Here is a 25,535-nt window from a genome sequence, read left to right as displayed (position 1 = left end):
TCATGCTATTTTTGTATGATTTTTCATTAAAACATTAAAAATCAATTAGTATGCTCGAAATTGACGGGATTTTTTAAATAATACGTTTTCACGCTATCGCTTTATTGATTTTATTCAGAAAAAGATTTAAAAAATCTTCAAATTGATCATTTTCATGATATTTTATATGTTTTTTTATATAGAACATCAAAAATCAAATATATAATTGAAATTAATATTTTTTTAAATCGTTCATTTTTACATTTTATTTTGAATTTTTTTTCACTAAAACATTAAACATCAATTATAATGCTCGAAATTAATGTAATTTCTTTAAATAATACATTTTCACGCATCTATTATTATTATTATTATTATTTTAAAAACGTTTAAAATTCTGTAAATTGATATGTTTTTAAGATATTTTATATGTTGTTTTATATAAAAAATATCAAAAATCAAATAAATAGTTCAAAATTAACGTCTTTTTAAAATGTTTGTTTTTACGCTTTTATTTTGTATTTTTTCTCATAAAAACATGAAAAATGAGTGTTACATTAATATTTATTCGATTTAGTTTATTTTAATTGTTATTTAAAGAAAATATAAAAGGAGTGCAACACAAGAACTTGCTAGGTGGTCACTCAACATAATACTACTCTCGCCCAAGCACGCTTAATCAGGGAGTTTATATCTGATGCATGAGTGCTAATATGATCGTGTCGTTATATAATTAACAATTTATTCACTTGATACTTCATTAATTAAAAAAAATGATCTTTTTATGAAATTCTAAATAGACGAGTTTTAAACGGATGAAGACAGTTTATGATCATAGTTTCTTCAAATCGATCATTTTCACGATATTTTGTATGTTTTTTTATATAGAACATCAAAAATCAAATATATAATAGAAATTAATTTTTTTTAAAATTATTCATTTTTACACCTTTATTTTATATGTTTTTCATTAAAACATTAAACATCAATTAAATTTTTTGAAACTAACGTGTTTTTTTAAATCGTACATTTTCTTGCATCTATTTTTTGTATTTTTTATAAAAACGTTTAAAATAATGTAAATTGAACCTTTTTTAAGATATTTTGTATTTTGTTTTATATAAAAATATCAAAAATCAAATAAATAATTCAAAATTAACGACTTTTTAAAATAGTTTGTTTTTACACTTTCATTTTGTGTTTTTATTCATAAAAATATTAAAAATGAGTGTTACATTAAGTTTTATTGGATTTGTTCATTTTAATCGTTATTTAAAAAATATAAAAGGAGTGCAATACAAGAACTTGCAAGGGGTCACTTAACCTAGTACTACTCTCGTCTAAGCACGCTTAATTATAGAGTTTTGATAGGATCCGATGCATTAGTGCTAGTACGATCTTACCGTTATATGATGAACAATTTATTTATTTGATATTTTATAATTTTAAAAAAATGTTTTTTCTTATGAAATTCTAAATAGACAAGTTTTAAATAGATGAAGGCAGTCTACGATCGATCACAGTTTCTTCAACTTTATCTGTTTTCACGTTATTTTTGTATGCTTTTTCATTAAAACATAAAAAAATCAATTAGTATGTTCGAAATTAACTCATTTTTTTAAATCATATGTTTTCACGCTATCATTTTACTGATTTTTTTCATAAAAATATTAAAAAGTCTTTAAATTGATCATTTTCACGATATTTTGTAATGAAATATATATTCGAAATTAATAATTTTTTAAAATATTTTGTTTTTACGCTTTTATTTTGTATTTTTTTCATTAAAACATTAAACATCAATTAAAATATTCAAAATTAACGTATTTTTTTTAAATCGTACATTTTCACAAAACTATTTTTTGTTTTTTTTTAAATACGTTTAAAATTCTTTTAAATTAATCCATTTTAAAGATATTTTGTATGTTGTTTTATATATAAACATAAAAAAACAAATAAATAGTTCGAAATTAATTTCTTTTTAAAATTGTTTGTTTTTACGTTTTTATTTTGTGTTTTTTTCATAAAAACATTAAAAAATGAGTTTTACATTAATGTTTATTAGATTTGTTTCATTTTAATCGTTATTTAAAAAATATAAAAGTAGTGCAACATGAGAACTTGCAAGGTGCCACTCAACCTAGTACTACTCTCACCCAAACACACTTAAATAGGGAGTTCTAATAGGATTAAAGATCAGGTCCAGGATTCGAGTCAAATCGACCTTCCCTCTCATCTCAGGGTGAGGCAGAGAATTAAATCTTCAATATCTCGGCTACTGCATTAGTTCTAGTATGATCGTACCGTTATATAATGAACAATTTATTTATTTGACACTTCATAATTTAAAAAAATGTTTTTTTATGAAATTCTCAATAGACAAGTTTTAATCGGACGATAGTAGTTTACGATCACAGTTTCTTCAAATTGATTCATTTTCACGCTATTTTTTTTGAATGTTTTTTCATTAAAAAATCAATTAGTATGTTCGAAATTAACTCGTTTTTTTAAATCGTATGTTTTCACGCTATCACTTTATAGATTTTTTTCATAAAAATTTTTAAAAAATATTCAAATTGATCATTTTCACGATATTTTGTAATCAAACATATAATCGAAATTAATATTTTTTTAAAAATCTTTTGTTTTTACGCTTTTATTTTGTATTTTTTCATTAAAACATTAAACATCAATTAAAATGTTCGAAATTAACGTATTTTTTATATTTTAATGAAAAACATCGGATCCAATCAGAACTCCCTAATTAAGTGTGCTGGGGCAAGAGTGGTTGAGTGACACCTGACATGTTCTCGTGTCGCACTCCTTTTATATTTTTCTAAATAACGATTAAAATGAACCAAATCAATTAAACATTAATGTAACACTAATTTTTAATATTTTTATGAAAAAACAAAAACAAAATAAAAGTGTAATAACAAACGATTTTAAAAATACGTAATTTCGAACTATTTATTTGATTTTTGATGTTTTATATAAAACAACATACAAAAACGGATAAATATACAGAATTTTAAACGTTTTTTTAAAAACAAAAACAAAAGATATACGCGAGAAAATGTACGATTTAAAAAACACACGTTAATTTCGAACATTATAATTGATTTTTAATTTTTTAATGAAAAAAATACAAAATAAAAAGGGTATAAAAGAACAATTCTAAAAAAAACATTAATTTCGATTATATATTTGGTTTTTGATGTTCTTTATGAAAAAAATACAAATATCGTGAAAAACGATCAATTTGAAGATGTTTCAATGTTTTTATCAAAAAAAAGTTAAAAAATGATAGCGTGAAAACATACGATCCTAAAAAAACACGTTAATTTTGAATATTCTAATTGATTTTTTATTTTTTAATGAAAAAGCATACAAAAATAGCATGAAACGAATCAATTTGAAGAAACTGTGACTGTAGACTACCTTCGTCCATTTCAAACTCGTCTATTTAAAATTTCATAAAAACCCAATTAAGAACCCAAAAAGTATCAAATGAATAAATTGTTCATCATATAACGGTACGATCATACTAGCACTCATGCATCAGATCCCATCAGAACTCCCCAATTAAGCGTGCTTGGACGAGAGTAGTACTAGATTGAGTGACCCCTGGAAAGTTCTCGTGTCGCACTCCTTTTATATTTTTATAAATAATGATTAAAATGAACCAAATCGAATAAAACGTTAATATAACACTCATTTTAATGTTTTTATGAAAATAAAACACAAAATAAAAGTGTAAAAACAAACGATTTTAAAAAGACATTAATTTCAAACTAATTAGTTGATTTTTTATGTTTTATATAAAACAACATACAAAATATCTTAAAAACGGATCAATTTACATAATTTTAAACGTTTTTATAAAAAAAAATAGATGCGTGAAAATGTACGATTTAAAAAAAACAATTTAATTTCGAACATCTTAATTCATTTTTAATGTTTTAAATAAAAAAAATATAAAATATAAGCGTGAAAACGAACGATTTTAAATAACTTTAATTTCAATTATATATTTGATTTATGATGTTCTATTTAAAAAAAACATACAAAATATCTTGAAAAGGATCAATTTGAAGATTTTTTTATGTTTTTATGAAAACAATAAAAAAACGATAGCGTGAAAACGTACGATTTTAAAAGAACACGTTAATTTCAAACATTCTAATTGATTTTTAATGTTTTAATAGCGTGAAAATGGATCAATTTAATAAAAAGTAATTGTTTCTAAATTATGAAATGCTTTAAAATGCTTTCGTCCGTTTAAAACTTGTCTATTTGTAATTAAATAAAAAGTAATTGTTTCTAAATTATGAAATATCAAATAAATAAATTGATCATCATATAACGATACGATCATACTAGCATTAATGCATCGGATCCCATCAGAACTCCTTAATTAAGCGTGCTTGGGAGAGAGTAGTAGTAGGTTGAGTGACTCATGACAAGTTTTAGTGTCGCACTTCTATTCTATTTTAAATAACGATTAAAACGAACCAAATCGAATAAACGTTAATGTAACACTCATTTTTAATGTTTTTATAAAAAAAAGCGTAAAAACAAACGATTTTAAAAAGACGTTAATTTCAAACTATTTATTTGATTTTTGATATTTTATTTAAAACAACATACAAAGATACGTAAAAATGTATAATTTAAAAAAAACACGTTAATTTCAAACATTTTAATTAATGTTTAATGTTTTAGTGAAAAAATATTAAATAAAATTGTAAAAACGTTAATTTCGATGTTCTATACAAAAAACATACAAAATAACGTGAAAAATGATCAACTTGAAGATATTTTTAATGTTTTTATAAAATAAATCAAAACATGACAGCATGAAAAAGTACGATTTAAAAAACACACTTTATTTTCGAACATTCCAATTGATTTTTGATGTTTTAATGAAAAATCATACAAAAATACAGTGAAAACGGAGCAATTTGAAGAATCTGTGATCGTAAACTGCATTTGTTCGTTTAAAACTCATCTATTTAAAATTTCATAAAAAAATCATTTTTTTAATTCTGGTGTATCAAATAAATAAATTGTTCATCATATAATGGGTGCGTTAATACCAACACTAATGCACCGAATCTCATCAAAACACTATAGTTAAGCGTGCTTGGGCGAGTGTTGTACTAGGATGGGTGAGCCTCATGTCACACAATTTTTATATTTTTATAAATAAATATTAAAATTGACCAAATCGAATAAACGTTAATGTAACACTCATTTTTAACATAAAAAATGATCAAATTGAAGATTTTTTATGTTTTTATGAAACAAATCAAAAAACGATAGCGTGAAAATGTACTATTTTTGAAAACACGTTAATTTCGAACATTCTAATTGATTTTTGTTGTTTTAATGAAAAGCATACAAAAATAGCATGAAAACGGATCAATTTGAAGAAATTGTGATCGTAATTTGCCTTCGTCCGTTTAAAACTCGTCCATTTAGAATTTCATAACATTGCGATCATACTAGAACTAATACATCAGATCCCATAGGAACACCCTAATTAAGCGTGCTTAGGCGAGAGGAGTACTAGGTTGAGTGACCCCTAACAAGTTCTCGTGTCGAACTCCTTTTATATTTTTTAAATAACGATTAAAATTAACAAAATTGAGTAAACGTTAATGTAACACTCATTAAATTTATGAGAAAAATAAAAAATAAAAGTATAAAAATTAACGATTTTAAAAAAGCGTTCATTTCGAACTATTTATTTGATTTTTGATATTTTTATATAAAAAACATACAAAATATCTTTAAAATAGATCAATTTCAAGAATTTTAAACATTTTTATAAAAAAAAAACAAAATATAGATACTTGAAAATGTATTATTTAAAAAAATATAAGTTAATTTCTATATTTTAATTGATTTTTAATGTTTTTATGAAAAAAAATAAAAGCATAAAGAAGAACGAATTTAAAAAACTTTAATTTCGATTATTATTTGATTTGTGATGCTTTATATGAAAAAAACATACAAAATATCGTGAAAAAGCATTAACTCCAAGATGTTTTTCAAAGTTTTTAATGAAATAATCGAAAAATAATAGCATGAAAACGTGCAATTTTTATAAAAAAAACATGTTAATTTTGAAAATGATAATTGATTTTTTATGTTTTAATGCAAAAGCATACAAAAATAGAATGAATATGGATCAATTTGAAGAAACCATGGTCGTATATGGCCTTTGGCCATTTAAAACTCGTCATTTTAAAATTTCGTAAAAAAATAATTTTTTTTAAAATTACGATGTATCAAATAATTAAAATGTTCCACATATAATGGGTGTTATTATACGAGCACTAATTCATTCGATCCCATCAGAACATAGCAGTTAAGCGTGCTTAAGCGAGAGTAGTACTAGAATGGGTGACCCATAGGAAGTTGCACCCCTTTTTTAAAGAACGATTGACATGAACCATATCGAATAAACTTTAATGTAACAATCATTTTTAAAAAAACACATAATAAAATCGGTAAAAAACGATTTTTAAAAATACGTTGTTTTCGAACTATTTATTTGATTTTTGATGTTTTTATATAAAATAACATACAAAATATCTTAAAAACTGATCAATTTTAAGAATTTAAAACGAATTTATAAAAAAATATAAATAAATGTACGATTTAACAAAAAAAAAGACTGTTAATTTCGAATATTTTAAATGATTTTTAATATTTCATGAAAAAATCACAAAAAAATAGCGTAAAAACGAACGATTTTTAAAAGACGTTAATTTCAAACAATTTATTTGATTTTTGATGTCTTTATATAAAACAACATACAAAACATCTTTAAAATAAATCAATTTGAAAAGTTTAAAACGTTTTAAAAAAAATAGATGCGTGAAAATGTACGATTTAAAAAAACACACATTAATTTCGAATGTTTTAATTGATTCTTAATGTTTTCAGAAAAACATATCACAAAAAAATAGCGTAAAAATGAACGATTTTTAAAACACACGTTAAATTTTTTATATTTTTATATAAAAGAAAACATACAAAATATCTTGAAAAAGGATTAAATCGAATATTTTTTTAATGTTTTTATGGAAAAAAAAATTATAGCGTGAAAACGTACGATTTAAAAAAATAAACGTTAATTTCGATTATCCTAATTGATTTTTGATGTTTTAATGATAAAGTATAGAATAAAGAATGAAAACGGATTAATATAAAGAAACGGTGGACCTTCAATTGTTTAAAATTCGTCTATTTAGAATTTTGTAAAAAAAAAAATTTTATTTTAATTATGATTTATCAAATTATAAAATTGTTCATCATATAACGGGTGCGGTCATACCAGCACTAATTCACTAAATTTCATCAAGACTCCGTAGTTAAGCGTGCTTGGGCGAGAATAGTACAAGGATGGGTGAACCCCAAGGAAGTCCTCGTATCGCACTGCTTTTAATACTTTTTTAAATAACGATTAAAATTGACCAAATCGAATAAACGTTAATTTAACACTCATTTCTAATATTTTATGAAAAAAACACAAAAGAAAATTGGAAAAACAAACGATTTTAAAAAGACGTTAATTTCGAACTATTGCACCGGATTCCGTCAAAACACTCATTTCAAATAAATAAATTATTCATCATACATTGGGTGCGATCATACCAACTCTAATGCACTGGATCCCGTAAGAACACATCAGTCAATCGTACTTAGGAGAGAGTAGTACTAGGATGGGTGACCCCCTAGGAAATCCTTGCGTTACACTCCTTTTTATATTTTTTTAAATAACGATTAAAATGGAACAAATAGAATAAACGTTAATGTAAAACTTGTTTTTAATGATTTATGAAATAAAACACAAAATAAAAATGTATAAACGAACGATTTAAAAAAAATCGTTAATTTCGAAATATTTATTTGATTTTGATGTTTTTACTAAATATAAAGCACTAGCTTTGATAATTTATTCTAAACAATCAAAGAGGAAGAAATTATTAGATTAAAGTAGCTAATTAACTTAAGATAATTAGTCTGCGATTATAAAATTACTAGGTTTTGATAATTTAGCTTAAATAATCAAAAAGGGAGAAATTATTAAATTAAAATATTAATTATAAGTGTATAAATAAAAACTGAGTTGTGTTAAATTAACTTTGTGCAGATTGAAGAAATATCGGAAAGAAAAGTTGTCCGGTAGATTGAGCAAATTCGGCAATTTGATCAAACTTCGGTTTCTACAATGAAGAGATTTCGGTTTTATATAAGTTCGGTATTATACAAAGAGGCGCTTACGGTTTTTATATGAGATCGGAACTATGTCAAGAAGAGCTATCGATTTTATATAAGTTTGGTATTATGCAAAGGAGCGCGTCCGATATTGTTAGATTAAAGTAGCTAATTAACTTAGGATAATTAGCCAACGATTATAAAATTACTAGATTTTGATCATTTAGCTTAAATAATCAAAGGGGAGAAATTGTTCAATCAAAATATTAATTATAAGTGTATAAATAAAAACTAAGTTGTTTTAAATTAACTTTGTGTAGATTGAAGAAAACCAAAAAGAAAAGTTGTCCGGTAGATTAAGCAAATTCCGCAATTTGATCAAACTTCGGTTTCTGCAAAGAAGAGCTTCCGGATTTATATAAGTTTGGTATTATACAAAGAGGCGCTTCCGGTTTTTATATGAGATCGGTACTATGTCAAGAAGATCTTCCGGTTTTATACAAGTTCGGTATTCTATCGAGATCGGTTTTATACAAGTTGGATATGATGTGAAGATGCGTGTCCAGTATTATATGAGATCGGTATTTTATCAAGGCGTGTCCAGTAGTTTATCCAAATCGGTTTTTGGATAAACGCCTCCGGTTTTATATCCACTTCGGTTTTTGGATAAACGCCTCCGGTTTTATATCCACTTCGGTTTTATAAAGGAACGCGTCCGGTAGACTATGGGCTTTTGGTTTTTATATCAAATTGGTATTTTACAGAAACGTCCTGTAGTTTATCTAGATCGGTTTTTGGATGAACGCTTCCAGTTTTATCTAACCCTCGGTTCTATATCCAAGCCTTCCGTTATTTTACTAGTTCGGTATTATATCAGGACGCTTATAGTATTTTATCATTTCAGTATTATACAAGCGTTCCCAGTTATTGATCAAATGTGGCATCTGATCAAGCATTCTTTATGGATAGTCTGACACAACAGCAAAACCAGATCTAAAAAAATGTCATGTACCAAGACAAGTCAAAACCTCTGAACTGTACGTTCCTCAAATACCACATTCCATTAATGAATATTTGTTAAGATATTCCAATACAAACAATATAAAAGAGGATCCATTCTAATGTTCTTGGAACTCAACCAATCAAATTAGGACAAAAGTTCTCTAAAGAAAATATCTCTATTGCAGCTTGCTTATTTAAGAAGAATATAGAGGATGGTTTGCTTCACCGTTTACCATCAATTGCTTTTACAACTGCTTTACAAGTTAAACATCGGTTTTCTAACTACTCTCTAAAGCTATCAAAGTCTTAAAAGCTTACAAGTTTGCAAGAGTGTTAAATTTGTATTACATACTGTTCATTTTGTGTGAGTCTTTAGTATTATAAGTTCACAGAATTTGTTTTTGTTCAACAAAGTGTTGTGTGCTTGGAGTTCGGAAACAGACAGTGTCTAAGTCCTAGTTGTCCGACTGGGTTTGTACAAGTGTTGTATTTAAACCAAATCTTCTAGTGAATATCCTTCTCAAGGTTGAGAAGAAGGGTGACATAAGAACTTTTACTCCTAACATTCATAAAATCTCTTGTCTCTTGTGTTCCTTTCTTTCAATCTCATTCACAAGCTGCTTCAAGTCCAAACAAACAGTTCTACACTTGAACTTCGTTCAAGAGTTTGTGACGACTTGTGAAGAATAGAAACGGATATAAACTTCTAACAGAGTTAATATCAAATAGAAGTGTGTAAGCGTTCAACATAGTCAGACCACATCTCTATTGTTGCACCCGATCCTAATAGTTTTTATATAAAACTACATTAAAAAAATGCTGAAAATTAATTAATTTGAAGAATTTTAAACGTTTTTATGAAAAACACAAAATAGATGCTTGAAAATATATGATTTTAAAAAAATACATTAATTTCTATTATTTCAATTGATTTTTAATATTTTTATGAAAATAAATACAAAATAAAAGAGTAAAAACTGAACGGTTTAAAAAAAAGCGTTAATTTCGAACTATTTATTTGATTTTTGATGTTTTTGTATAATAAAACATACAAAATACATTGAAAATGGATAAATTTAAAAAATTTAACGTTCTTATGAAAAAAACAAAATTGATGCGTGAAAAAGTACAATTTTAAAAAAATCGAATATTTTCATTGCTTTTTTATGTTTTTAGGAAAAAATAAATTAAAGAGTAAAAACGAAAGATTTTTATAAAACATTAATTTCAAATTATTTATTTGATTTTTGATGTTTTTATAAAAGAGAACATACAAAATATCTTGTAAAAGGATCAATTTGAAGAATTCTTTTTAATGATTTTGTAGAATTATCTTGGAAGGAAACAATTTTAAGAATGGAAATTCTAAGAATGGAATGTTATCAGTAGAAAATGAGAAAAATTGATTTGCTACTTGATTAAAGATTTACTGTTGATTGTCAAATCAATTATAATTGATTTGATTTTTATTTTATTGATAGATTTAATTTTTATTTTATTGATATGTAATTTTCAATATTTAAGCACTAGACTTCTTATGTGATATATAAAAAGAAAATACAATAAATAAAAATATTATTTTCCCTCTCTAAAAAATTATACATAGTATCAAAGCCAAAGTTTTGTTCTTGAGCTATAAAATCAAGTCTTTCGCGTTGCCTCTATCAATGGTACTTTAGCCATTGATGGAGGGCTCTAATAATGCTCTATTAATTATAATTATAATTATTATTTTCTATTTCTTTTATATTTTATTGTTGTATTCGAGAGAATATTTTATTTATCAACATTCAGCGACACTTTGGCGATTCGAACGTCACTCGCTGTCATTAACATTCAGCGACACTCTGGCGATTCCAACGTCACTCGTGTCATCAACATTCAGCAACACACCGGCGATTCGAACGTCACTCGCTATCATCAATATCCAACGACACTCCGGCGATACAAACGTCACTCCCAAATTGAATAAACTTAATATAACACTCCCTTTTAATGTGTTTATAAAAAAATACAAAATAAAAGCTTAAAACGAGCGTTTTAAAAATAACATTAATTTCGATTATTTATTTGATTTATGATGTTTTTATGTAAATAAATATACAAAATATCTTTAAAACGGATCAATTTGAAGAATTTAAAACAAAACTAAATGCCTAAAAATGTACGATTTAAAAAAACACACATTAATTTTAAATATTTTAATTAATTTAATATTTAAAAAAATAGCGTAAAAACAAACATTTTATAAACACACGTTAATTTCGATTATTTATTTTATTTTTGATGTTTTTATAAAAAACATACAAAATATCTTGAAAAATGATAAATTCGAAGATTCTTTTAATGTCTTTATGAAAATAAAATAAAATACATGTTTGTATGAAAACTTACGATTTTAAAATAAACACGTGATAATGTACGTATTCTAATTGATTTTTGATGTTTTAATGAACAAGCATACAAAATCAGCTTGAAAATAGATCAATTTGAAGAAACTGTGTTCGTAAACGATCTTCGGGTGATTAAAATTCGTCTATTTAGAATTTCGTATAAAATAATTTATTTAATTATTATTTATCAAATAAATGAAATTGTTCATCATATAACGAGAGTGATCGTATAGGCATTAATGCACTCGATCCCATTAGAACTCCGCAATTAAGCTTGTCTAGGGGAGAGTGGTTCTAGGATGAGTGACTCCGTGGAAAGATCTTGTGTTGCACTCATTTTTATATATTTTTTAAAATAACGATTAAAATGGACTAAATCGAATAAACATTAATGTAACACTCATTTTTAATATTTTTATGAAAAAAAAATATAAAATAAAATTGTAAAAACAAATGATTTTAAAAAGATGTTAATTTCGACATATATATTTGATTTTTGATGTTTTTATATAAAACAACATACAAAATATTTTTAAAACGGATCAATTTGATAAAGTTAAGACGTTTTTATAATAAAAACAAAAAATAATTACGTGAAAATGTACGATTTAAAAAAAACACATGTTAATTTTGAATATTTTAATTTATTTTTCATGTTTTTCTGAAAACATTGTAAAAAAATAGCGTAAAAACGAACGATTTTTAAAATCAACCGTTGATTTCGATTATTTATTTGATTTCTGATGTTTTTATATAAAAAACATACCAAATATCTTGAAAGAGGATCAAATCGAAGATTTTTTAATGTTTTTATGAAAAAAATCAAAAAACGATAGTGTAAAAACTTACTATTTTAAAATATACACGTGAAAACAAACGATTTTAAAATAAACACATTAAAACATACATATTCTAATTGATTTTTGATGTTTTAATGAAAAAACATACAAAAATAGCGTGAAACAGAATATTTGAAGAAACTGGTCGTAAACGACCTTTGATTGTTTAAAACTCGTCTATTTAGAATTTCGTAAGAAAATAATTTTTTTTAAATTATGATATATTAAATAAATAAATTGTTTTTCATGTAACGGGTGCAATCATACCAACACTAATACACCGGATTCCATCAGAACTCCGCAGTAAAACGTGCTTTTTGGCAAGAGTAATACTAGGATTGGTGACCCCATGGGAAGTCCTTATTTCGCACTTCTTTTTATATTTTTTAAATAACAATTAAAATGGACCAAATTGAATAAACTTAATATAACACTCCCTTTTAATGTGTTTATAAAAAATACAAAATAAAAGCGTAAAACAAGCGTTTTAAAAATAACTTTAATTTCGATTATTTACTTGATTTATGATGATTTTATGTAAATCAATATACAAAATATTTTTAAAATGGATCAATTTGAAGAATTTAAAACAAAACTAAATGCCTGAAAATGTATGATTTAAAAAAACACACATTAATTTTAAATATTTTAATTAATTTAATATTTATAAAAAAAATAGCGTAAAAACAAACATTTTTTTATAAACATACAATAATTTCAATTTTTTATTTGATTTTTGATATTTTATAAAAAACAAACATACAAAATATCTTGAAAAATGATAAATTCGAAGATTCGTTTAATGTTCTTATGAAAATAAAATAAAAAAAATGTTTGTGTGAAAACGTACGATTTTAAAATAAACACGTGAAAACGTACGTATTCTAATTTATTTTTGATGTTTTAATGAACAAGTATACAAAAATAGCTTGAAAATGAATCAATTTGAAGAAACTGTGTTCGTAAACGATCTTCGGGTGATTAAAATTCGTCTTTTAGAATTTCGTAAAAAATAATTTATTTACTTATTATTTATCAAATAAATGAAATTGTTCATCATATGACGAGAGTGATAGTATAGGCACCAATGCACCCGATCCCATCAGAACTCCGCAATTAAGCGTGTCTAGGGGAGAGTAGTTCTAGGATGGGTGACCCCGTGGGAAGATCTTGTGTTGCACTCCTTTTTATATATTTTTTAAAATAACGATTAAAATGGACTAAATCGAATAAACGTTAATGTAACACTCATTTTTAATGTTTTTATGAAAAAAATATAAAATCAAATTGTAAAAACAAATGATTTTAAAAAGACGTTAATTTCGACATATTTATTTGATTTTTGATGTTTTTATATAAAATAACATACAAAATATCTTTAAAACGGATCAATTTGAAGAATTTAAAACGTTTTTATAATAAAAACAAAAAATAATTACGTGAAAATGTACGATTTAAAAAAAACACACGTTAATTTCGAATATTTTAATTTTTTTTCTGGGAAAAACGACTTAGCGTCATTTCATTAAAAATTACCAAAAATGGAAAAAAAAAACCACAAGTTTAAGATATCATTCTAGACAGACCTATAATGATTTTGAAGTCGTAACATTCTGAATAAAAGCTAAAAAGCTAAAAACGTAAACGGTAAATTCCACTTCCTACAGAAATTCCAGTTCTGCTTCGTGCTTGGAATTCTTGTCCACGTTCCCGCGAGGGCGCTACAATCCGATATAATATTTTTCCATAACTCTTCAACGCTCCTGCGGGTTCTGTCATATACCCTTACATTCTATTCTTGCCAAATGTTATACACCACTGCTCCAAAGTCGCACTTTAACACGCTTGTTGCAAATCTATTTCCCTTGGCTTTGAGTAGTGCTGCATTTTTTATTTCATTCCATTCGCTCGGGAAACTGATCAGCTCCAGGCTTTTATAAAATCTATCCCAAAGCTCTGAAGAAATACAGCAGCTCCCCAATAGGTGATCTATGGTTTCTTCATTTCCTCTACATAGAAGACAGTTCATGTCTGGGATGCTCATATACTTGTTGATACGATCACGAGTGCTGAGTCTTTCCCAGAAGGCGAGCCATAGGATGAACTGGTGTCTAGGGATGATCTTCGTTGACCATACAAGAGGAGCCCATTCTACTTTCTGTGCTTTTTCCCGTGTTACCTCCCATATTTTCTTCAATACCAGCTTCCCATTCTCTTCAGCTTTCCATTCATGAATATTTGGTCTGTCATGTAGTTGTATGTTACTTATATGATGAAGTATCCTTTGTCCTTCTGAATTTCTTCTCAGGAGTGAGTCCTAATTCCCGTCTTTAATGTCTTTGATTTTCGCTTCTGTGCAGTCCCTTCTGATGCGGGTATTTTGAAACTCCTCCTTGTGGATGATAGGCTAGTTTTCAAACCAGGAGTCGTGACAGAATGTCATGTAGTTGTATGTTACAGAATGTAAAACCAGGGGTCGTGACAGAATGTCATGTAGTGGATGATAGGCTAGATGATAGGCTAGTCCCTCTTTAATGTCATGTAGTTGTATGTTACAGAATAGAGTGTCTTTCCCGTCCCCTAGCCGGATGTCATAAAGATCTGCAATATCGCTTCTTAGTTTAAGAATCTTTTTTAGAGAACAGCTCATACCTTCATGAATTTTGCAGGTCCAGATGCTGGTTTCATATTTCATAAACCTCGTATGTACCCATTTGATCCATAGTGACTCCTGATTGCGCTCCAAAGCCCACAAATACTTGAAGGTTAGAACCTTGTTCCACTCAATACAGTTCTTCAAGTCGATGTCTCCCTCGTCCTTCAGTTTGCAGAGAGCGGTCCATTTGATTTTTTTCCTCCTCTTCCGCTACTGCCCTAGATAAAGTTCATCATCAGTGTATCGAGCTCCTTCGTTACCTTCTTCAGAATGACCATTTTCTACGCCCAGTAGCCAACTATGCCCATGACCACGGTTTTGATAAGTTCGATCATCCCTACATAAGAAAGTTTTTTCGCTGCCCAGCCAGATATCATATTTTTACCTTTTCAATCTGCGACTTGTAGTGTGACATCTCGATCTGCTTTGAGGTTAACGGAATTCCTAAGTACCTTACGGGAAAACTGTCTTCCTTGATGCCCATGATGTTGAAGATGTCCTGCTTCGTTTCGTCATTCACGCCTCCATAAAATGCCACACTTTTTCTTTCATTAATAGTTAAACCTGTAACCTTAGAAAAGAATGTTAGTGCAGCCCTAATAGTTTTAATAGACTCAATGTCTACGTGCGCTAGAATGAAAAAATCGTCAGCAAAGCATAAATGGGTTACCTCCTCTACCTCACAGAATGGGTGAAAGATGTATGGACGATTCTTTTGGAACATCGCGAAGATGCTCTCAAAGATCGACATGATAGCAACAAAAAGGTAAGAAAAGAGGGGGACCCTTTGCCTTACCCCTTTTCACCCTTGAAATAGCCTCCGTAGACTCCATTGACGCTAACAACAAAGCAGGATGATGAAAAGCACTGCATAATCCAATCAATAAAAATCATAGGAAAAGCAGATACAACCAAAAATTCTCGAATGGCTTCCCATCTAACAGAGTCGAAAGCTTTCTTGATATCTATTTTGAAAGTCACTCTCTGAGATATTTTCTTATTCCCGTAGCCTTTTAAAAGGCTCTGCATGAGAAGAATATTATGAGAGATTGTCCTACCGGGGATGAATGCAGATTGCTTAAGATTTATAATTTTTCCTATGACATTTTTAAATTGTTTAGAAATTATTTTTGAAATTATTTTATAAATCACATTGCAGCAAGAAATTGGTCTGAAATCTTGTAATTTTTCGGGTACCGCAGTTTTGGAGATCAAGGTTAAGACCGCTGTATTCCATTGCTTTAACATCTTCATGTTCTTGAAAAATTGCAGAACCCCATCAGTAACGTCTTTACCCACAACCGACCAATTGTCTTTGAAGAACTGTGCATTAAACCCATCAGGACCCGGACTTTTATTCCCATCAATACTAAACAGAGCTTCTTTAACCTCAACCCTCGTGACCACCCTTATCAACTCATGACTATCTTCTGATGAAATTTTCCTATCAATAATCTGATACAAGGTATTCAGGTGACTTTGATGTTGCTATCTTGTACCCATAAGCTGCTTATAGAAATCGATAGCCAAATCTTGTACACCCTTTTGACCATGAACATATACATCATCATCATTCTTCAGCTTGTATACATTGTTTCTCATGTTTCTAGCCTTGCATTTTCTGTAGAAAAAAGCTGTGTTTTTGTCACCCAACGAGAGCCAGCTCTGTCTTGATTTCTGTCTAATAAAATTCTCTTCAAGAAGAATCAGCTTCCTGAAATTTTCAAGCGCATCCCTTTCTGTTTCATTGAGTTGTTCATCATTATCATCCCTTAATAACCTTTTCTGAACTTCTTTCAGTTCTTCTCTAGAAGCCAGAACTCTATTGGAGATATTGTTGAACTTCTTCTAATTAAAGTTTTGGAGATGATTCTTCAGGAGTTTAAGCTTCTTAGAAACCCTGTACAATTTGGATCCCCTGACATCTGTAGACTATACGCTTTTGAGAATACCCTTGAATTTGTCATTTTCCATCCAGAAATTGAAAATTTTAAAGGGCCTTTTGAACCTTTCTTCCTTTTCCTAGAACAATTTAATCGGGCAGTGATCAGATATACCCAGATTCAGAACATGAAGTTGACTTCTCGGAAATTGGTTAATCCAGTTTTCATTACCAAACATCTATCAATTATACTTCTTCTAATTTACTCATTCCCTCTCGTAGAAGACCAAGTGAAGAAATTCCCATAATTGGTAGGCTCGATACAACCCATATATCTGATACAGTCATTAAAGTCAATCATATCCCGAGTTATTTCAAATTCTGAGCTACGATCAGATTCGTTTCTGGTTACGTTGTAATCACCAAGGACAGCCCAAGATTTATCACTACCGATCTAGTTTCTAAGAAAATTCTATAGGAGTCTTCTGTCAGTGCTTGAGTTGTTAGCATAGACAATAGCAATATTAAACAGGATTCCTGTGATTCTATCTTTAACCTCCACAGGATTGCTTAATTATTCAAAAAGAGAGCTCTGACCTCAGCAACTTTGTTATCCCAAATAACTCATATTCTTCTTGTTTTGTCATTTGAGTTGTGAATGATTTCCCAGCTTCTATCAATACACAGCTTACTAATCTTCTCAATGTTCCGGCTTTTGACATTTGTCTCAAGAATACCCATAATAGTGATCTTCTGGTTCTCAATGATCCTCTTGATTTCTTTGCATTTCAGAGGGTCATTGAGTCCCCTTATATTCCATGTCACTATATTCATGAATGGATATAAGTGTTGGGTTCCTGACTTTCTAAACTGTCCTGGACCTCTTCATTAGAGAAATCGTAAGCATCACTTGTCTCACTATCCTCAATAGCTACAGCTTGATTACATGGAATACTATTCATATTGAGTGGGGGTTGTCTCACATAGATCTCATCTTCTCCCATTATAGAGTCGGTGGCTTCTGGATCAAGGATCTTTCTATTCTGTCTTCGCTTTTCAGCTTGTTCTTCTTTAGTAGGTCTTTTCTAACTTTGAACCTCTTCACTACTAGATTCATGTCTGTTATCGATTTTAATTCGCCCTACTTCATAACCAATGTTCACTACCTTATTCAAGACCAAATTGTCTTCTTCTGCACTTGATCTTTTAATTTTATAAAACCCGAGATTTTCCAGTTCATTCTCAAGATCTTCTTTATTGCTTGTTGGTTTTTCAATATTTTTTTGTCTAGGATTTTCTTGTTCATTTTCTCGAAAGGTGGCTCTGAGCCCATGGATCGGGTCATTTTGAATTCTGATGGCATTGCTTTTTGGTTCCTTCTTGCATTCCTAGAATTGTGAAGAGTGGACTCACGACCTATTGGTGTGCCATCAGACCCAATTTTGCTTGTTTCATATGGGACAAATATTCCCCGTCCCATAGATCTTTGAATTCCATAAACTTTAGAACCAGAACATTTTTCATCAGGACCGGTAGTAGCAAGTACGGTAGCTTGAGTAGTATCTGGATTAGCAAGTCCAGGACCAGGCTTAACATGGTCAATATGGCTAGGAACGGTAGCATTATGAGAAGCTCTAGGACTAGTGTGGCTATGTCCAGCTCTATCAGGACCGATATCCTGACCAGGGTCGACGTTTTGAATAGGACATATTCTTGAGAAAACAGAATCCCTAGGACCGGTGCCCTGAACATGACCATTAAGATCAGTATTAGTAAGGCCAGATTGTACCCTTACCCTTATCTGTTCTTGCTTTTGGTTGCCCATCCTATCATTATTAGTGTGTTCATTGATGTTAAGTTTAGACATGTTCACATTTTTCTCAATCTGAGCCTGGTTAGAGTCATTTTTACCGCCTTCCTGAGCATTGTTATTGGCCTTCGATTTTAGATTATTATTGATGGGACATTTATTCATAGCGTGTGTGAAAGTGCTACACCATATACATCGATTTGGTTTCTATTCGTATTGTACTCCAATGTCAAATAAATTTCCCAGACTATCTTTAAGTTCAAGCTCAATTGGAAGAGAACTACTTGGATGGATTTTGACACTAACTTTGGCCACAGATGCACGCTCGTAGACTTCCATTCCTGGGTCAAACATAAGTGGTTTGCCTATCATGCTTGAAATATAGGTCAGGCCCATTGAGTTGCACAGGTGTGGTGGAACATTCTTGAGATTCACCCAGATTTGTTCAAGTTCGGGTGGTCTATGATTAGTATTAAGTTCATCGCTCCACTTGTACTACTTGAATCTTTTTCCTTTGATAAAGGTATATTCTCTCTCTATGATCGGCTTTATTTCGCTTCCATTCTTGAATGATAGAAAGTAGAATCCATGATCATTGATTGTGATCCTCTCCAGACCAGAGGATTCCCACTAACATATCAACATTCTTTTAACCTCGGCAAATGGTTCCTTCATGTTGCCCATAAAGTGACCAACTATGATAAACTCCCGAATATTTTAATTTATTTTTAATGTTCTTCTGAAAACATAAAAAAAATAGCGTAAAAAAGAAAGATTTTTAAAAACACCCGTTAATTTCGATTATTTACTTGATTTTTGATGTTTTTATATAACAAACATACATACCAAATATCTTGAAAGAGGATCAAATCGAAGATTTTTTTAATGTTTTTATGAAAAAAATCAAAAAACGATAGTGTAAAAACGTACTATTTTAAAATATACATGTGAAATCGTACGATGTTAAAATAAACACATTGAAACGTATATATTCTAATTGATTTTTGATGTTTTAATGAAAAAACATACAAAAATAGCGTGAAACGAAATATTTGAAGAAACCGTGGTCGTAAACGGCCTTTAATTGTTTAAAACTCGTCTAGTTAGAATTTCATAAGAAAAACATTTTTTAAAATTATGATGTATCAAATGAATAAATTGTTTTTCATATAACGAGTGCAATCATACAAACACTAATGCACCAGATCTCATTAGAACTCCGCAGTTAAGCTTTCTTTTTGTCAAGAGTAGTACTAGGATGGGTGATCCAATGAGAAGTCCTTGTGTCGCACTTCTTTTTATATTTTTTAAATAACGATTAAAATGGACCAAATTGAATAAACTTAATATAACACTCCCTTTTAATGTGTTTATAAAAAATACAAAATAAAAACATAAAAACGAGCATTTTAAAAATAACGTTAATTTCAATTATTTATTTGATTTTGATGTTTTTATGTAAATCAATATACAAAATATCCTTAAAACGGATCAATTTGAAGAATTTAAAACAAAACTAAATGCCTGAAAATATACGATTTAAAAAAACACACGTTAATTTTAAATATTTTAATTAATTTAATGTTTATAAAAAAATTAAAAAATAGCGTAAAAACAAAAAACAAATATAAACACAAGTTAATTTCGATTATTTATTTGGTTTTTGATGTTTTTATTAAAAAAACATACAAAATGTCTTGGAAATGGATCAATTCCATGATTTTTTTAATGTTTTTATGAAAAAAAAATCAAAAAACGTTAATTTCGAATATCCTTATTGATTTCTAATGTTTTAATGATAAAGCATACCAAAAAAAAAAAAAGAATGAAAACAGATTAATTTAAAGAAATTGAGGTCGTAAACGACCTTCAATTGCTTAAAATTCGTCTATTTCGAAATTTATAAAAAAAAACATTTTTTTATTAAATGAATAAATTGTTCATCATATAACGTGTGTGATCATACCAGCACTAATGCACCGAATCTCATCAGGACTCCGTAGTTAAGCGTGGTTGGGCAAGAGTATTACTAGGATGAGTGACCCTTAGAAAGTCCTAGTGTCGCACTCCTTTAATATTTTTTAAAATAATGATTAAAATTGATAAAATCGAATAAACATTAATGTAACACTCATTTTTTATATTTTATGAAAAAATACAAAATAAAATCCTAAGAAGAAACGATTTTAAAAAGACATTAATTTCGAACTTATTATTTAATTTTTGATATTTTATATAAAAATCATACAAAATATGTTTATAACGGATCAATTTGAAGAATTTAAAACATTTTTATAAAAAAACAAAAAAAAATCGTGAACATGTACGATTTGAAAAAAACACATGTTAATTTCGAATATTTTAATTGATTTTTAATGTTTGTATGAATAAAAATAAAATAAAAGCGTAAAAACGAATAATTTTAATCGAATATTTTAATTGATTTCAAATTATTTACTTGATTTTAGATGTTTTATATAAAATAACATACAAAATATCTTGTAAAAGGATCAAGTCGAAGATTTTTTTAATGTTTTTATGAGAAAAACTCATAAAACGATAGTGTGAAAACGTACAATTTTAAAATAAACACGTTAATTTGGACATTTTAATTGGTTTTTTATGTTTAATTCAAAAAACATACAAAAATAGTGTGAAAACGGATTTATTTGAAAAGATTGTGGTCGTAAACGGCCTTTGGTTGTTTAAAACTCATTTTTTTAATTATGATTTATCAAATAAATAAAATGTTCATCATGTAACAGGTGTGATCATACCAGTACTAATGCACTGAACCTCATCAGGACTCCGCACTTAAGCGTGCTTTGCGAGAGTAGTACTAGGAATGGTGACCCCTTAGAAAGTCCTCGTGTCGCACTCCTTTTTATAAAATACAAAATAAAATCGTAAAACAAACAATTTTAAAAAGACGATAATTTCTAACTATTTATTTGATTTTTGATATTTTATAAAAAACAACATTCAAAATATCTTTAAAATAAATTAATTTTAAACGTTTTTATGAAAAAAAAACACAAAATTAATGTGTGAAAATATACGTGTTAAAATAAAAACACCTTAATTTCAAATATTTTAATTGATTTTAAATGTTTTTATGAAAGAAAATAAACACAAAATAAAAGCATAAAAACGAATTATTTTAAAACAAATGTTAATTTCGAACTATTTATTTGATTTTTGATGTTTTTATATAAAACAACATACAAAAAAAATATCATGAAAATGGATTAATTAGATGAATTTTAAACGTTTTATGAAGAAAAAATAACAAAATAGATGCTTGATATAGAAGCGTTTTTAATGTTTTTATGAAAAAACAAAATAAAAGCGTAAAAATTAAAGTTTCTTAGAAATGTTAATTTCGAATTATTTATTTGATTTTGCTAATTTTATATAAAATAAAATACTAAATATCTTGAAAAGGGATCAATTCGAAAAAAAAAATAATGTTTTTATGAGAAAAAATCATTATAGCGTGAAAACGTACGATTTTAAAATAAAAACGTTAATTTTGAACATTCTAATTAATTTTTTATGTTTAATTCAAAACGCATACAAAAATAGCGTGAAAATTGATCAATATGAAGAAACCATGGTCGTAAACGACCTTCAATTGTTTAAAACTCGTCTATTAATAATTTCGTAAAAATATCATTTTTTTAATTATGATGTATCAAAAGAAAAAATTGTTTATTATATAATGAGTGTGATCATACCAGCACTAATGCACTGAATCCCATAAGAACTCCGCAATTAAGCGTGCTTGGGCGAGAGTATTACTAGGATGGGTGACCCACTAAAAAGTCTTGGTGTCACACTCCTTTTATATTTTATTAAATAACGATAAAAATGAACCAAATCGAATAAACGTTAATGTAACACTCATTTTTAATGTTTTTTAAAAAAAAAACACAAAATAAAATTGTAAAAACAAATGGTTTTAAAAATAATATTTTCGAACTATTTATTTGATTTTTTATGTTTTTATATAAAAGAACATACAAAATATCTCAAAAACTGAACAAAAAAAGATACGTGAAAATATAAGATTAATAAAAAAAAATACACATTAATTTCGAATATATTAATTGATTTTCAATGTTTTATGAAAAAAATCAAAAATAATAGGGTAAATACGAACAAATTTTGAAAGAATTTTGAAAGCACACGTTAATTCACATTATTTATTTAAGTTTTGATGTTTTTATAAAAAAAACATACAAAATATATTGAAAAAGATCAATTAGAAGATTTTTAATATTTTTTAAAATTAAAAACGATAGCGTGAAAACATACGATTTAAAAAAACACATTAATTTCGAACATTCTAATTGATTTTGATGTTTTAAAAGCATACAAAAATAACGTAAAAATGGATTAATTTGAAGAAACTGTGGTTGTAAACAGTCATTGGTTGTTTTAATTCGTTTATTTTGAATTTCGTAAAAAAAATCATTTTGTAAATTATGATGTATCATATGAATAAATTGTTCATCATATAACAAGTGCAATCATACCAACAGTAATGCACCGGATCCCATCAGAACTCCGAAGTTAAGCGTACTCGAGCAAGAGTAGTACTAGGATGGGTGACCCTTTGGGAATACCTCGTGTCACACTCATTTTTAATGTTTTTATGAAAGAAAAAAAACACAAAATAAAAACGTAAAAACCAAACGATTTAAAAAAACTTTAATTTCGAACAATTTATTTGACGTTTGATGTTTTTATATAAAACAACAAACAAAATATCTTTAAAATGGATCAATTTGAAGAATTAAAACGTTTTTATAAAAAAAACAAAAAATATATGCGTGAAAAAGTGCGATTTAAAATAAACACACGTTAATTTTGAGTATTTTAATTAATTTTTATTGTTTTTATGAAAAAATCACAAAAAAGAGCGTAAAAACAACTATTTTTAAAAACACACGTTAATCACGATTATTTATTTGATTTTTTGATGTTTTTATATTAAAAAACAAACAAAATATCTTGAAAAATGATCAATTCGAAAATTTTTTAATGTTTTTTGTAAAAATAAAAAACAGTAGCGTGAAAATGTATAATTTAATAAAAAGGTTAATTTCGAGTATTCTAATTGATTTTTTAAGTTTTATTGAAAAACTATAAAAATAAAATATCATGAAAATGAATCAATTTTAAAAAAATCGTGGTCGTAAGCAACCTTCGGTTGTTTAAAACTCGTCTATTTAGAATTACGTAAAAAAGTCATGTTTTTTAATTATGATGTATCAAAGAATAAATTGTTAATCATATAAAGGGTGCGATCATACCAGCACGAATAGAGTGGATCCCATTAGAAATCTGCAGTCAATCGTGCTTGGGCGAGAGTAGTACAAGGATGGGTGACCCCCTAGTAAATCCTCGTGTTGAACTCCTTTTTATATTTTTTTTATAACGATTAAAATGGACCAAATTGAATAATCGTTAATGTAACACTAATTTTTAATGTTTTTATGGGAAAAAATACACAAAATAAAAGCGTAAAAACGAACGATTTAAAAAATGTTAATTTTGAACTATTTGTTTGATTTTTGATATTTTATATAAAACAACATACAAAATATTTTAAAAACAAATTAATTTGAAGAATTTTAAACATTTTTTTGAAAAAAAAAACACAAAATAGATGCGTAAAAATGTACGATTAAAAAACACGTTCATTTCAAAAAATTTAATAAATTTGTAATATTTTATGAAAAAACAAAATAAAAGCGTAAATACAAACTATTTTTAAAAACGTTAATTTCAAATTGTTTATTTGATTTATGATGTTTTTATATAAAACAACATACAAAATATCTTGAAAAATGATCATTTTGAAGATTTTTAAAAATTTTTGATGAAAAAAATCATAATACGATTTTAAAATAAATACGATAATTTCGAATATTTTAATTTACTTTTAATGTTTGTTTTAAAGAAACACAAAATAAAAGCGTAAAAACAAACAATTTTAAAAACACATTAATTTCAAAATATTTATTTTATTTTTGATGTTTTTATATAAAACATTATACAAAATATCTTTGAAATGGATTAATTTGAAGAATTTTAAACGTTTTTACCAGCACTAATGCACCGGTTTCCATCAGAACTCGGTAGTTGTGCATGTTTGGGCGAGAGTTGTACTAGGATGGGTGACCCCCTAAAAAATCCTCGTGTCGCACTCAATTTTATATTTTTTAAATAACAAACAAAATGGGAAAAATCGAATAAATGTTAATATAACACTCATTTTTAATGTTTTTATGATGAAAAAAACATAAAATAAAGCATAAAAACAAACTATTTTAAAAAGACGTTAATTTCAAACTATTTATTTGATTTTTTATATTTTTATATAACACTATATACAAAATATCTCAAAAATGGATCAATTTTAAGATTTTAAAATATTTTTATAAAAAAACAAAAAAATATATGCTTGAAAATGTACGATTTAAAAAAAACACATGTAAATTTGAATATATTAATTAATTTTTAATGTTTTATGAAAAAATGACAAAAAAATTGGGTAAATACGGATGTTTTTTAAAAACACGTTAATTTCGAATATTTATTTGATTTTTGATGTTTTATATAAAAAAACATACAAAGTATCTTGAAAAATGATCAATTCGAAGATATCTTTATTGCTTTTATGGGAAAAAAATATAATAGCGTGAAAAACATACGATTTAAAAAACACGTTAAT

At 27.2% G+C, this 25,535-nt stretch overlaps 9 pseudogenes; all 9 read left to right on the top strand.

The window, feature by feature from the left end:
* The first annotated feature begins 3,513 nt into the window (after nt 1-3,513).
* On the top strand, nt 3,514-3,631 carry LOC124913459 (annotated as a pseudogene).
* A 3,682-nt stretch (nt 3,632-7,313) lies between these two features.
* LOC124913545 lies at nt 7,314-7,432 on the top strand (annotated as a pseudogene).
* Nucleotides 7,433-12,698: 5,266 nt separating this feature from the next.
* On the top strand, nt 12,699-12,819 carry LOC124913470 (annotated as a pseudogene).
* A 691-nt stretch (nt 12,820-13,510) lies between these two features.
* LOC124913458 lies at nt 13,511-13,629 on the top strand (annotated as a pseudogene).
* A 6,338-nt stretch (nt 13,630-19,967) lies between these two features.
* Nucleotides 19,968-20,088, top strand: LOC124913453 (annotated as a pseudogene).
* A 657-nt stretch (nt 20,089-20,745) lies between these two features.
* On the top strand, nt 20,746-20,863 carry LOC124913446 (annotated as a pseudogene).
* Nucleotides 20,864-22,516: 1,653 nt separating this feature from the next.
* LOC124913529 lies at nt 22,517-22,635 on the top strand (annotated as a pseudogene).
* A 682-nt stretch (nt 22,636-23,317) lies between these two features.
* Nucleotides 23,318-23,436, top strand: LOC124913524 (annotated as a pseudogene).
* Nucleotides 23,437-24,097: 661 nt separating this feature from the next.
* LOC124913447 lies at nt 24,098-24,216 on the top strand (annotated as a pseudogene).
* Nucleotides 24,217-25,535: the final 1,319 nt, after the last annotated feature.

Source organism: Impatiens glandulifera, chromosome 8 (genome assembly GCF_907164915.1).
Source record: "Impatiens glandulifera chromosome 8, dImpGla2.1, whole genome shotgun sequence".
NCBI classification, from domain to species: Eukaryota; Viridiplantae; Streptophyta; class Magnoliopsida; order Ericales; family Balsaminaceae; genus Impatiens; species Impatiens glandulifera.
Note: the sequence above shows the minus strand (reverse complement) of the source record. Positions and strands in the feature narration are given on the sequence as shown.